This window comes from Zootoca vivipara, chromosome 13 (assembly GCF_965207765.1).
Source record: "Zootoca vivipara chromosome 13, rZooViv2.hap1.1, whole genome shotgun sequence".
NCBI lineage: Eukaryota > Metazoa > Chordata > Lepidosauria > Squamata > Lacertidae > Zootoca > Zootoca vivipara.
Window position 1 is genome coordinate 48915829 of NC_142596.1, and position 14817 is coordinate 48930645.

Here is a 14817-nt window from a genome sequence, read left to right on the forward strand (position 1 = left end):
CTGTTGGACTCCAGCTCCCATCAGCCCCAGCCAGCATGACCCATTGCCAGGAAAGATGGGAATTGGAGTCTAGCAACATCTGGAGATTGCCGGAAGAAATATCAACAACCTCAGATATGCTGATGACACAACCTTGATGGCAGAAAGTGAGGAGGAATTAAAGAACCTTTTAATGAGGGTGAAAGTGAACATTTTAATGAGTCTGGAAGTGAGAGCAGGACCATAAAGAAGGCTGATTGCCGAAGGATTGATGCTTTTGAATTATGGTGCTGGAGGAGACTCTTGAGAGTCCCATGGACTGCAAGAAGATCAAACCTATCCATTCTGAAGGAAATCAGCCCTGAGTGCTCACTGGAAGGGCAGATCCTGAAGCTGAGGCTCCAATACTTTGGCCACCTCATGAGAAGAGAAGACTCCCTGAAAAGACCCTGATGCTGGGAAAGATGGAGGGCACAAGGAGAAGGGGACAGCAGAGGACGAGATGGCTGGACAGTGTTCTCGAAGGTACCAACATGAGTTTGACCAAACTGCGGGAAGCAGTGGAAGATAGGAGTGCCTGGCGTGCTCTGGTCCATGGGGTCATAAAGAGTCAGACACGGCTAAATCAACAACAACAACATCTGGAGGGCCACCAGTTCCTCATTCCTGGAGCAAGCTCTTGAAGACTTTACTTTCAGTGAAGCATGTGAGCAGATGCTTCAGAAAAAGAAGTGCCTTGGAGAGGAGGTTAGCTGTGCAGTCCTAAGCATGGCACTTAAAAGTAACTTCCATTGAAATCATAGAGTTGGAAAGGACCCTGAGGATCATCTAGTCCAATTCCCACCCACCCCCACAAACAAAATGCAGGAATATGCAGCTGTTCCTTACGGGGGTCAAACCTGCAGCCTTGGCATTATCATGACACTTTCGCCAACTGAGTGGTATAGGGCTGTAGCCTAAAGGTGTGTCCACAGTGTGTTTGATCAGCAGGGTTGCAAAGGTCAAGAGCCTCCCAGAATCTCAGATTTTTGGGACCAAACATGAGACCCAGGGGAGGGCCCTGGTGATTTTTGCTCTGTGCTCCCTCTCACCACTTCGCCGTGGAGACGGAGGTTAATTGGGGAGAAGTGCGCAGAGGAGAGCAGACCTTCTGCACATGAGAGTCTATGAAATAATTTGCAACTGGCTTTTGACAGGGTTGAAGCTTGCAAGTGGGGAGTAAAGTCCTCTTAATTTTTTAAAAAGTTGGAATTCCTAGCTGGAGATTCAAGTCCTCCACTTGCCACCCAGAGACTTCAGGTCACCCCCAGAGATATGGCAACCCTGCTGACTGGTGATGGGGCTACAATCTGCATTTTCCTCAGCAACCTCAGCGTTGCTTTAAAGGGGCTCCTGTTTTTTCGAACATCCATTTTTCATCCAGTTAATATTCAATCCTGGAGGCCACTGAATGATTATTACAGGATAGACGCCTGAAAGCTGAGGAACTGTGCATGAGTGTGTACATTGCATTTGCACCTGTCACCCACTAGGTGTCGCCAGTTCATTGTGGATGGGTTCTCTAAAGTCTTCTCGACTCTTTAATAAGAACATATTGGTATGCATGCAATCTGAAGTGCTTTGGTTGACAGTGGTTTATTTTTAATTATCCGGCATTGGTTATCATAAAGTATTGGCATTATCTTTGCAGTTATCTTCCCCGCATCATCTTAACAGCTTCAGTTTTTAAATGATAATGTTGACAATAATCTATTTTCATGTATCGTTTATGATATTTTTCAAATCTATTCCCAGGACAGTTTACAAAAAGATTAAAACAATAAAAATATACTGTATTTTTCCATCTATAAGACTCCCCCTTTTTTGGGGGGGTTCCAATTTAAGAAAATAGGGGGGGTGATGGCCCCCATGTATGACGCCCCCACATTTTTGACATTATTTTAAAGGGAAAAACCTAGTCTTATACACAGAAAAATTCGGTATCTCTCTCTCTCTCTCTCTCTCTCTCTCTCTCTCTCTCTCTCTCTCTCTCTCTCTCTCTCACACACACACACACACACAGAGAGAGAGAGAGAGAGAGAGAGAGAGAGAGAGGCCAAGGGCCATGAACTCAGACAAACAACCTAAAACAATAAACAGCATTAAAGTCAGATCCCCAAAGCTTAGGGAAATGAAAGGGGCTTGTTTGGTGCCAAAAGAACAATAACTGGGGTGCCACCACTGAGAAGGCCATGCTCTTCACCCCAGATGATGGGGACACTCACAGGAGGACTACCCCTGAACATCTGATGGGCACCAGGTTGGCGAAGGCTACTATACTTTTTTTTTATTTTTTTATAAACTTTATTGAGATTAAAATACACAAGCACACAGAAAAGATACCAAAGAAAAACACACATTAAAAATACAAAGAAAATAGAAAAAAAGAAAAAAAGAAAAAACGAAAACACAAACAAATACATATATAAATACAAAAAAAAGAGCCTAACGATATCTAAATAACAATAAATCATAATTCAAATACAAATTAGAATTAAATCATATCATAACAAAAATTATAACATAACGTAAGGCATAACACGAAATTAATATCGAAACTTAAATCTAAAATAGAATCAAAATCTATATTCTGATGTGTAATTTGAATGTAAATTAGCCCATATATCAATACCTGTATCTTCTTGTAATGCTTATAATACTTATATTCCATAAATTCCTATGTACACACGATATTCATACATAATCCCCCTTCACCTACTAACCGACTTCCGCTTGTCCTCTTCCCGGGTTAATAGCTTAATATTTATTGCATTGTTTCTTTTCTTTTTTTTTTTTTGAATTCACTCTTTGCGGGGTGTTAAAAGCAAATCCAAGTTTTTATCATGGGGCACTGTTTTTTAAGATATTCTCCAAATTTCCTCCAATTTTTCGCCGATTTTTCCCAGCTCCCTCCTCTTATTACATTTGTTAATCTATCCAATTCAATATACCCTAATAATTTTTCCTGCCATTCTTTAATGTTGGGAGTTTCTTCCTTTTTCCAATATTTCGCCAATAGAATTCTTGCAGCTGCCGTTGCGTATAAACATATTTTCTCATCCTGTTTTTTAATTTCCTCTCCCAACAGCCCTAATAGAAAAAATTCCGGGTTTTTTTAATGTTATATTTACATATCTTTTTCAATTCCTCCAAAATTGCATTCCAAAATACACACCTTGTACTTCACACTGAGAAAGCCAAAGCACGATGTGTGTTGAAGGTAGTAGCATCGTAGCCACTTTCCATTGGGCACAAACTGATCCATTAGAAACAGGAGAGAGATTCGGCCACAAGGTGGCAGCACTCCCTTCCCTTTTGCCAGAGATGCTGCCCATCTCCCTCTAATCATAAAATGTAAGTTTGTAAATCACAGAGCTGGATTGGAAGTATATTGCGGGCCTCCTTGCCAAATTGATATTTTAGCAACAACAGTAAACTTTTGCTGATGGCCGATAATTTGAGGCGCTTCCACCAGATGAAAAATTCATAATAGCTTGGGCCGACTGGAATATGGACAAATTATATTTAATGCTCAGAGTTGTAAAGCAATTTGCTCCAAGCCACTGATATAATAATAAATATAAGGACATGGTAAATGGAATCAAGCTAGCCAGGTGCCCTAGGCCTATAGAGATAGATAGATAATGCATGCAGCGCTTAGGACAGGCATCCCCAAACTGCGGCCCTCCAGATGTTTTGGCCTACAACTCCCATGATCCCTAGCTAACAGGACCCAGTGGTCGGGGAAGATGGGAATTGTAGTCCAAAACATCTGGAGGGCCGAAGTTTGGGGATGCCTGACTTAGCAGACAGCAGAAGCTTGGATTGCTGGAACTTTGCAGCCGTTTCTCCAGGAAAGCCCAAGGAACACGAACCAGAATCCATACCTGATTGTATATGAAAGTACAGTAGCCTTCGTCAACCTGGTGCCCATCAGATGTTCAATAGTAGTCCTCCTAAGGGTGTTCCCCATCATCTGGGGTGAAGAGCGTGGCCTTCTCAGTGGTGGCACCCCAGTTATTGTTCTTTTGGCACCAAACAAGCCCCTTTTATTTCCCTAAGCTTTGGGGATCTGACTTTAATGCTGTTTATTGTTTTAGGTTGTTTTTATGAGTTCGTGGCCTTTTTAGCCTGTGTGTGTGTGTGTGTGTGTGTGTGTGTGCGCACGCGTGCATGTGATCTTAGGAGATAACAGTAGCTTGGATTTCTGGAAGTTTGCAGTTGTTTCCCTAGAAAAGTCCAAGGAACACGAACCAGAATCCATAGCAGGGTGCATATGAAAGTACACCTTCAACATGGCGCCTTTCAGATGTTTTGGACAACAACTCGCAGCAGTCCCAGTTAGCAGGGACCTCAAGGGTGACTGACTGGACCCAGGTGCAAAATTGAGAGGGGTGAGTAAGCACTTAGAACTAAGGACCAGAGTGTCTCTGAATGCATGCTGGGCCCCACACATTTATTTTCAGCACTAGAGCTCTTGTGCCTAGAGTCCTTCCGCACAGAAATCCACTCCTGGTTTTCCCTTCAAGCTTCCTTCATTCCAGCAGCCTAACTTAAAAGTTAAACAGTTCGAAATCAAAAGCCCATGCTGATCTACAGGAAAGTCACTCAAAGGTCTACAAGAGGAGTCTAACTTCTGCCCAATCCCCAAATTAAAGTAGCTTTTCCCAAACACTGTGATGTGAAGGAACCATTGTTGTTTAGTCGTTTAGTCATGTCCGACTCTTCATGACCCCATGGACCAGAACATGCCAGGCACTCCTGTCTTCCACTGCCTCCCGCAGTTTGGTCAAACGCACGTTAGTAGCTTCGAGAGCACTGTCCAACCATCTCATCCTCTGTCATCCCCTTCTCCTTGTGCCCTCCATCTTTCCCAACATCAGGATCTTTTCCAGGGAGTCTTCACTTCTCATGAGGTGGCCAAAGTATTGGTGCCTCTGCTTTAGGATCTGTCCTTCCAGTGAGCTCTCAGGGCTGATTTCCTTCAGAATGGATAGGTTTGCTCTTCTTGCAGTCCATGGGACTCTCAAGAGTCTCCTCCAGCACCATAATTCAAAAGCATCAATTCTTCGGCGATCAGCCTTCTTTATGGTCCAGCTCTCACTTCCATACATCACTACTGGGAAAACCATAGCTTTAACTATATGGACCTTTGTTGGCAAGGTGATGTCTCTGCTTTTTAAGATGCTGTCTAGGTTTGTCATTGCTTTTCTCCCAAGAAGCAGGCATCTTTTAATTTCGTGACTGCTATCACCATCTGCAGTGTTCATGGAACCCAAGAAAGTAAAATCTCTCACTGCCTCCATTTCTTCCCCTTCTATTTAGCAGGAGGTGATGGGACCAGTGTGTTACAAAAAAAAGAGAGAGCATTATAAACATGAGTCTGACCAAACTGCGGGAGGCAGTGGAAGACAGGAGTGCCTGGCGTGCTCTGGTCCATGGGGTCACGAAGAGTCGGACACGACTAAACGACTAAACAACAACACAAATTATTAAAAGCCCCTGCCTCCATTGACCCCAAATACCCAACTGCAGGGGCGGCTTCCTGTCACATCTGTAAGAATGTAAGAATGTAAGAAGAGCTCCTGCAGGAGAGCCAGCGTGGTGTAGTGGTTAAGAGCGCTAGACTTGTAATCTGGGGAACCAGGTTTGCATCTCCGCTCCTCCACATGCAGCTGCTGGGTGACCTTGGGCTAGTCACACTTCCCACAGAGTGTTTGTTGTGGGGGAGGAAGGGAAAGGAGATTGTTAGCCGCTTTGAGACTCCTTCGGGTAGTGATAAAGCGGGATATCAAGTCCAAACTCTTCTTCTTCAGGATCAGGCCTATGGCCCATCTAGTCCAGCATCCTGTTCTCACAGTGGCCAGACAGATGCCTCTGGGAAACCAGCAAGCAGGACCTGAGCACAAGAGCTCTCTCCCCTCCTGCGGCTTCCAGCAACTGGCATACCCTCCAACCAGGGCCAGATTTAGGTTTGATGAGGCCCCTAAGCTACTGAAGGTAATGGGGCCCTTTCTATGTTCAGCTGTCCTTTGTCAACAACAAATTGTTGCTGTTTTTTTGTGTTGAATAGATGCTACATGGTAATTTATGGACCTAATAGGTATCTAAAACCATTTGCACATGCAGAATGTAGGCACCCTATATATAGAAATGAGCAAACCATTGATATTTTAGGGAGCAGGCGGGGCCCATGACTTATATCGTAGGAGCCGACACAACACAAAACACTGTTGCTGTATGTAGGTTTTATTTTTTTGTTTTTTTATCTTATATTTTGGAAATGTACACCCAGTTTTTTCCCCTTTAATTTTTTTGTGGGCCCCCAAGAGAGTGGGGCCCTAAGCTATAGCTTGTTTAGCTTATACGTAAATCCGGCACTGCCTCCAACATTCCCCTGATGAAAATCGGGACACACGTCTTTAGCTGCTGCGCTGCTGCACAAGTCAGCTGGCTCACACAAGAGCCCAGCACCAGCTCATCCCCGGGACATTCTGGGATCAAATCAGAAGCCTTCTGCATTTCCGGGAATGTCTGGGGAGAATAAGGATGGTTGGAGGATATGAACTGGTATTCAGAAGCGCTGGTGCCTCCAACTGTGGAGGAATAACATAGCCACCAGGGTTAGTAGCCACTGATAGCCCTCTCTTCCGTGAATTTGTTTATCCCTCTTTTGAAGGCATCCAAGTTGGTGGCCATCATAGCCTCCGGCAAGAGCAAGTTCCATAGTTTTAACTATGCGCTGCAAAGTTATTTTACCCACCCTGAATCTTTCTTTCTTTCTTTTAATTAAATCTTTATTAATTTGAATTTAAAAATATCAAGACGCAATGACGTTTAATACAGACACAAAGGAGAAAATAAAGAAGAAAATAAAAAGAGAAAAAGAGAAACAAAAAACTATGTTTCATATATGTAAATACCATATCATATTTATAAACTCACCAAAAAGAACAAAAACTTTACTGTGAATTAGCTAAAAAAGACTTCCAAATATTTCCATTTACTATATTTACTTTCCTTTATAATGCACATTCTCAAATTAGCTAAATTATTTTCGTACGTCCAAACCTAATATCATTTCCACCTTTTATTTACAAGAATCACTCTAGTTCTGCCAGGAGATTCTTATTGTTACAATAATTTTTTAGATAGTCTTTGAATATTCTCACACCCTGAATCTTTCAACCTGCAGCTTCATTGAAGGTCCACGAGTTCTAGTGTTCTGAGAGAGGGAGAAACGCTTTTCTGTATCCGCTCTCTCCAAAGTCGTGCTTTGGTCCACCCTCTTGAACCAAATTGGTGCCCAGTTTCCCAGCCCAATCCTATACAATTCTACTCGGCTCCATAGAGTTCAACGGGGCTTGCTTCTGGGACATTGGGTATGACACTGCAGCCCTGGAGTGTTCAAAGCACTGCATATAAATACATTATCTCAGAAATCCCTACGGAAACTCTGTATCATTAGCCCCATATTGTGGATGGGAAAACTGAGACTGAAAGACAGTGAGGGCGCTTCTTGAGATAACAGGAGGGTCAACCTTTCAAACTGGTTCCATCACTTTCGCTGCCAGGCTTAGACCCACTTACATGGGAGTAAATGCCATTAAACTCAATGGGATTTGCAGTAGACATGTTTAGGATTCCGCTGCTAATAGCTATGCTCCAGAAAAATTATGTCCTCTTCTCCCTCTGTCCAGACCCCTTTGGGAAATCCAAGACCCCAGGTGTTGCCTGGGGTGTAGACTTTGCTCATCTTGCAGGGAATCGATATCTTTCCTGTGCCCAAACTCCTTTACATTGTCACTTGGGGGTCGGGGTGGGGAGACACTCCATTCCTAAGCTATTTCTTCTTTGGCGATCTGGAAGAAGCAGAAATCACCAGTGCCAAAGCAATGATTCTGCAACATCAACTTCCTTGGACTAGTCATGTTGTTTGGATGGCTGATTAGAATTATCGTCTTGCAAAGCAACTACTCTGTTCCCAATTTAAGAATGGTAAGCGTAATTCCTACGCTAGCATGCTAATTGCTATCGCAAGTGTTGTATGAGATCATTAGCATCATGGGGACCTATTGGATAGTGCCCATGATATCACCAATTAGACAAATGACTCAACCCTGGACCACTTTCCTATACCATTTCGTGCCTTTCTTCAGAAACTTCTTTTATTATTATCCTCCGGACGTTGAATTCTCCCTCTTTGTACTCTTCAAGTGAAGACTTCCACTGGGGCCTTCCCTGCCCCCCTTTTAGCACTTAAAGTAAGTACCCAACCCCAGCGTGCCTTTTTTTTGGGGGGGGAAACAAACACAAATAACCCGCTGCTTAGGAATTCAGCAGCAATTATGCAATTAAGTATTAAAAAATGCACGCAGTTCCGCGGGCAGATAACAAAACGCGGCTGCCGCGACGTCGTTTGCTTTAAGCAGTCTGCAGACCCCAGAAACTCTCAGTGGGATGTTTGAAAAGGTGATGCCTATGTGTTGACAACTTTAATCGATCCATGGCTCCAGGAGAAGAACGGAAACAGCTCGTCTCCTCCACGTCAGTGATGATAACGGGGAGGAAACTTTCTTAGCACAGGAATATTCTTTGAGTTTGAGGCCTCAACCTCAGACAGGCCAATCGAGAGAGAAGTGGCATTTTTTTCTTCCTCCATTTATCTTTCCTTCCTTCCCCTTCCCAACCCTCTCCCTTCCCTCCTTCCCTCCTTCCCTCCTTCCCTCCTTCCCTCCTTCCCTCCTTCCCTCCTTCCTTCCTTCCTTCCTTCCTTCCTTCCTTCCTTCCTTCCTTCCCTCCCTCCCTCCTTCCTTCCTTCCTTCCTTCCTCAGATTCAGTGGCTCAAGGCTGGGCATGCACACACAAAGCCCATGACCTCCAACATTTCTCCAATGAAAATAGGGACTTCCCATTACATAATGATAATTTTACTGTTTATACCCCACACATGTGACTGGGTTGCCCCAGCCCCTCTGGGTGGCTTCCAACATACATAAAAACATAATAAAACCTTAAACATAAAAAACCCCTTCCCTATATAGGATTGCCTTCGGACAGCTCGGGGATCGGATAACTCCATACCCCCAACATTTCTCTGATGAAAATAGGGACGTCCTAAGGAAAGGCGGGACATTCTGGGATCAAATCAAAAACCAGGACGGCTTCTGTAAATCTGGGACGTCCCTGGAAAATAGGGACACTTGGAGGGTCTGAAAGCCAACTATCTTTTCCTGACCCTAGCAGGCACCAGTCTATTGCCACTGACTATCTTGCAGGATGCTATCTAGGTGGTAAACCTAGACAGCATCTTAAATAGCAGAGACATCACCTTGCCGACAAAGGTCCATATAGTTAAAGCTATGGTTTTCCCAGTAGTGATGTATGGAAGTGAGAGCTGGACCATAAAGAAGGCTGATCGCCGAAGAATTGATGCTTTTGAATTATGGTGCTGGAGGAGACTCTTGAGAGTCCCATGGACTGCTAGAAGATCAAACCTATCAATTCTTAAGGAAATCAGCCCTGAGTGCTCACTGGAAGGACAGATCGTGAAGCTGAGGCTCCAAGACTTTGGCCACCTCATGAGAAGAGAAGACTCCCTGGAAAAGACCCTGATGTTGGGAAAGATGGAGGGCACAAGGAGAAGGGGACGACAGAGGACGAGATGGTTGGACAGTGTTCTCGAAGCTACTAACGTGAGTTTGACCAAACTTCAGGAGGCAGTGGGAGACAGGAGTGCCTGGCGTGCTCTGGTCCATAGGGTCACGAAGAGTCGGACACGACTAAACGACTAAACAGCAAATCTTGCAGGAGGCCAGTCGGGTCCCCTATCCTGACATTTTGCAAAGAAGGGGGTCACAGCTGGAAGGAAGGAGGTTTATTATCATTCATTTTCCTTTAATTCCATTTCACTTTTAATTTTGTATCCCACCTTTCTATATTGCTGGACTCAAGGCTGTTTACAAGCCGAAGAGACAACAAAACATGCAAGGTCGTACACCTTGTGACACATCCCATCCAACATGAGCGAGCCATAGTGAAAAATATGGCCTAAAATAAATATTCAATAATCTGTTGGAATACAACAACAACAACAAAACCGTTTATTGTGAGGATCATGCCTGTACACAAATATCAACACAACAATAATTAAAAATGTTAAAATTCATAAGAAAACCTTCATCCCACAAAACAGAAAGAGAAGGAAAACAAGCAACGAGTTAAACAGAATACAATAGTATACAATAAAATTAACTCTCAAAATAAAAATTAAACAGAAATTCACTCTCCACAATTGCAGTACATCATTACTAAATGATAATAAATAAAAATAACAGTAAAACTACAATGCATAAAATACCAAAATACTTTTTTAAAAAATGCCCTGCATTTGAACCCTAGGCCTCTGAAGCAGCGAACAGCATGTTGAAAGGTGATGCCACAGGACCGGCACTTTCTGGCCATTGCTTGGTTAATGGGCGCTTGCTTGGGGTAAGGAGAGAAGTGTCAGACCACACCTAGAATATTGTGTTCAGTTCTGGGCGCCACAATTTAAGAAGGATGTTGACAAGCTGGAAGGTGTGCAGAGGAGGGCAACCAAGATGATCAAGGGTCTGGAAACCAAGCTTCCTGAGGAACAGCTGAGGGAGCTGGGTGTGTTTAGCCTGGGAAAGAGGAGACTGAGATGGCTGTCATAAGGAGGAGGGAGCAAGCTTGTTTTCTCCTGCTCTTGGGAGTAGGACTCGAACCAAGGGCTTCAAGTTAGAGGAAAGGAGATTCTGACTAAACATATAACAGTAAGAGCTGTTCGTCAGTGGAATGGCCTCCCTCGGGGGTGGTAGACTCTCCTTCCTTGGAGGTTTTTAAGCAGAGGCTGGTTGGCCATCTGTCATGGATGATTTAGTTGAGATTCCTCCATTGCATGGGGTTGGACTAGATGATCCTTGCAGTCCCTTCCAACTCTACAATTCTATGATTGTATGAAATGCTGAGTAGCGTGAAGTCAGGGCTTCAGGACAGACAGAAGGAAGTCCTTCTTCACACAGCAACATTTTGGAACCTGCTTCTACAAGAGGTAGCAGCGGTCACCGACTTAGATGGCTTTGAAACGTATTCGGACAAATTCACGAGGCGCACCAGTGGTAGGAGGTACCTGAGGCAAAATAAAATTATTATTATTATTTATACCCCGCCCATCTGGCTGGGTTTCCCTAGCCACTCTGGGCGGCTCCCAAGAGAAGATTAAAAACATGATAAAACACCAAACATTAAAAACTTCCCTAAACAGGGCTGCCTTCAGATGTCTTCTAAAAGTCAGATAGTTGTTTATCTCCTTGACATCTGATGGGAGGGCGTTCCACAGGGCGGGGGCCACTACTGAGAAGGCCCTCTGCCTGGTTCCCTGTAACTTTGCTTCTCGCAGGGAGGGAACTACCAGAAGGCCCTCTGCGCTGGACCTCAGTGTACAGGCTGAGCGATGGGGGTGGAGACGTTCCTGCAGGTATACTGGGCCGAGGCCGAGGCGGAGCAACGGATGCAGCTTTCAGAAGGGTTCCTTCTCACTGGACAAGAGCGAGGTGTTTCTACACCAACCAACCACCTTTCTCCATCCGTCATCCCGCCAAGCAGAGGGCCTTATTCTGGTTTCTGCTCAGCTTGAGGAGTGACAAAAACTGAAATAATGGGCTAATGCTGCCAATTTCTTCAAAAGTCCTATACAATACAAGCAGCACGCAAGGGCACAAGATTCAATCAAGTATTATTAGTACAAAAAGAAAACAATAAGAGAACCATATACAAGTGCTGACACAGAAGCCAAAACCAAACATCAAGCAGATAGCATATACAAATAAATACCAAAAGGCAAACCAGTCTTTTTGGTCTTTGAGGCTATATAGCGGTCAGCAAAGTGGCAGCAGGGCGAACGAAGTGTCAATGATAGACAGGCTGCCGGCGTTTTTCGCCTGTTTCGCCCATATGACGGGCTTCTTCAGTAGTTTCTCCTTCTGCTTTCAGTTATGTTTAATGCATTCGCTGGTGGTATAAACCAGGTCTTATTAGTATTCGAACTAAATCACTAATATACATCTAAACAAACAAATACCAAAGGCAGTACTTACAATTCGTATGAAACCACTTATCTTGGCTTAGGCCACAATGCTCAAGTTCTTTTTTGATTGAATCTTGTGCCCTTGCGTGCTGCTTGTATTTTATTGGACAGCTTGAGGAGTGGGCAGGGCTGGTGAGGGGGTGTGGCCCTTGCAGAGAGGGTGTGGCCTAGGGGGAGAGGGTGTGGCCAAGAGAGAGAGTCTCAAAGGGCTGGATAGAGGGGTCATATTTGGCCCCCAGGGCCTGAGATTCCCAACCGCTTGGTCCCTAATGGTCCCTGGCCGTCCAGACCCCCGGACTACCCTTGTATACGAGCCCAGCAGCCGCTTGCATCTCCCTTGCTGCAGGTTAGCCAGTTTCCTCCAGGCCTGACCCTCCTTTCCCTCCAGACTTTAATTACCGCAGAACGGTTTTTATCAATAAAAAACGCGAGGTTCAGGTGGAAGGCCAGCTTCCCACGCACCTGAACCGAGCGCATTGACTACTCCGGCACGCAAAGATGTTGGGTTCAGAAACAATAATAACACTTTGGCCTCTTGTAGTATTTCAAAGCGCTACACAAATATGAATGAATTAAGCCGCCCCCCCACGCGTGGGGGGGGGAGCCTGCACACACCCCCAGGGAAGGAGTTTAAAGGGGAAAAGGTCGGAGGAGGGCAAGGAAAACTTCCTGGCTTTAATTCACCAGGCTCTTCCCCGATAACCACATTTAATATCCAGGAATTACGAGCTGGAGGAACCCAGGTGAGCGGGAGCCAAAGGTGTGATCTGCCGGGCCAATTAAGATGAGGCCACAGCGATGCACGGAGGAAGCCCCCAGGGGCAGCTGGGGGCAGCAGGAAGAAGGATGTTTAACAGCAGCCCTGGCTGGGGAGAGAGGTTTCTCCCGTCCCGCTGACGGTGCCCCCTTCTCGCCTCGGAAAATTAAATATAAATAATTAATGCCTGCCCACCAAAGCAAAAAAGAAACAGCAGTCCTGGCTAATGAAAATCGAACTGTTGTCTAGGAAGACCTGGAGATCCAGGCAGCTGGGCTGGGCTGGTTTTTCTTGTTTTATTTTAACACACACACACACACACACACAGGTTCCGGTTTTGCTTTGCTTTTTTTTTTTTTAATTTTAAAAAAGCTTTATTGAGAATAAAATATAAAATACAAAATACAGACAAAAAAAGAAAAAGACAACACAAAAATTCAAAAGTATACTACAAAAATACTAATAATACTATGAAACAAATCATACTTATCAGGTCATGAATCAAACACCAACCAAAAAATCTAGCAAAGAAAACCCTAAAAATTTAGTTCTCCATTTAAATTAAAGCTTATCTAAACCCACATTATCAATTCCTTTATCTCTTCTTCATTATCTATACTCTGTACCCCGTAAATTTCCATAAACCCCTTTATTTCCGAACCGACTTCCTCTTGTCCTTTTCCCGGGTTAATTACAACATATCTTTTTCCACTGCTTCGTTCCCATTTAAATTTGCTCTGTGCAAGATGTTACAAGTAAGTCCAAGTTTTTATCATGGGGCACTGCTTTTTGATATACTCTCCAAATTTTTCCCAATTTTTAATAAATTTTTTATTATTGCCTCCTCTAATTACATTTGTTATTTTATCTAATTCCACATAACTTAACAATTTTTCTTGCCATTCTTTAGTATCCGGAATTTCTTCTCTTTTCCAATATTTTGCTAACAAAATTCTCGCTGCCGCTATCGCATACAGACTGACTTTTCATCCTCTTTTTTTATCTCCTCTCCCATTATTCCCAATAGAAAGAATTCCGGATTCTTTTTAATATTATATTTACATATCTTTTTCAATTCTTCTAATATCCCATTCCAAAAAACTTTGATTTTTTCGCAGTGCCACCATATATGTACAAATGTCCCCACTTCTTTTTTGCACCTCCAGCAGAGATTATTTCCATTTTTATACATTTTGTGTATTCTCACGGGTGTAAGGTACCACCTATAAAACATCTTAATCATGTTCTCCCTGATCCCTTCTGATGCCGTGAACCTCCACGATATTTTCCATAGCCTTTCCCAGCTCTCCACTTGTATGGGCTTTCCCAAATCTATTGCCCATTTTGTCATATTCTCTTTTACCAGTTCATCTTTTAGATCCCACTCTAATAACACCTTGTACATTTTGGAAATAATTTTTCGATCGTCCCGTAACAGATTGATTTCCAACAAAGAGGGTTCAGACAGAAAGCCATTTCTTTTTTGATCTTCTTTAAATCTACTACATATTTGGTGGTATTGTAACCATCCTTTTAAATGTTGTCGTATCTCTTCATAACTTTTTATCTTTAATTCACCTTCTTTTTCTTCTAATAAATCATTGTATTTCCCCCATTTTTTTCTGTGTTTAATTTCTTAATTGTAGTTAGCTCTAATGGAGATGCCCACTTTGGTGTTTTCGGCTCCAACAACCGTCTATGGCTTGCCCAGATTTTTAACAACGATTTTTTGATTAAATGGGTGTTGAACCCTTTATGGATTTTAACTTTGTCATCTACCAAATAGGCATGCCAGGTGAATCTATTATCGAACCCTTCAAGATCTAATATTTTATGGTTTTCTAGGGTGATCCACTCTTTTAACCATAGAAATCCTGCCGCATCATGGTATAAATTAAAATTTGGTAAGGCCAATCCCCCTCTTTCTTTAGAG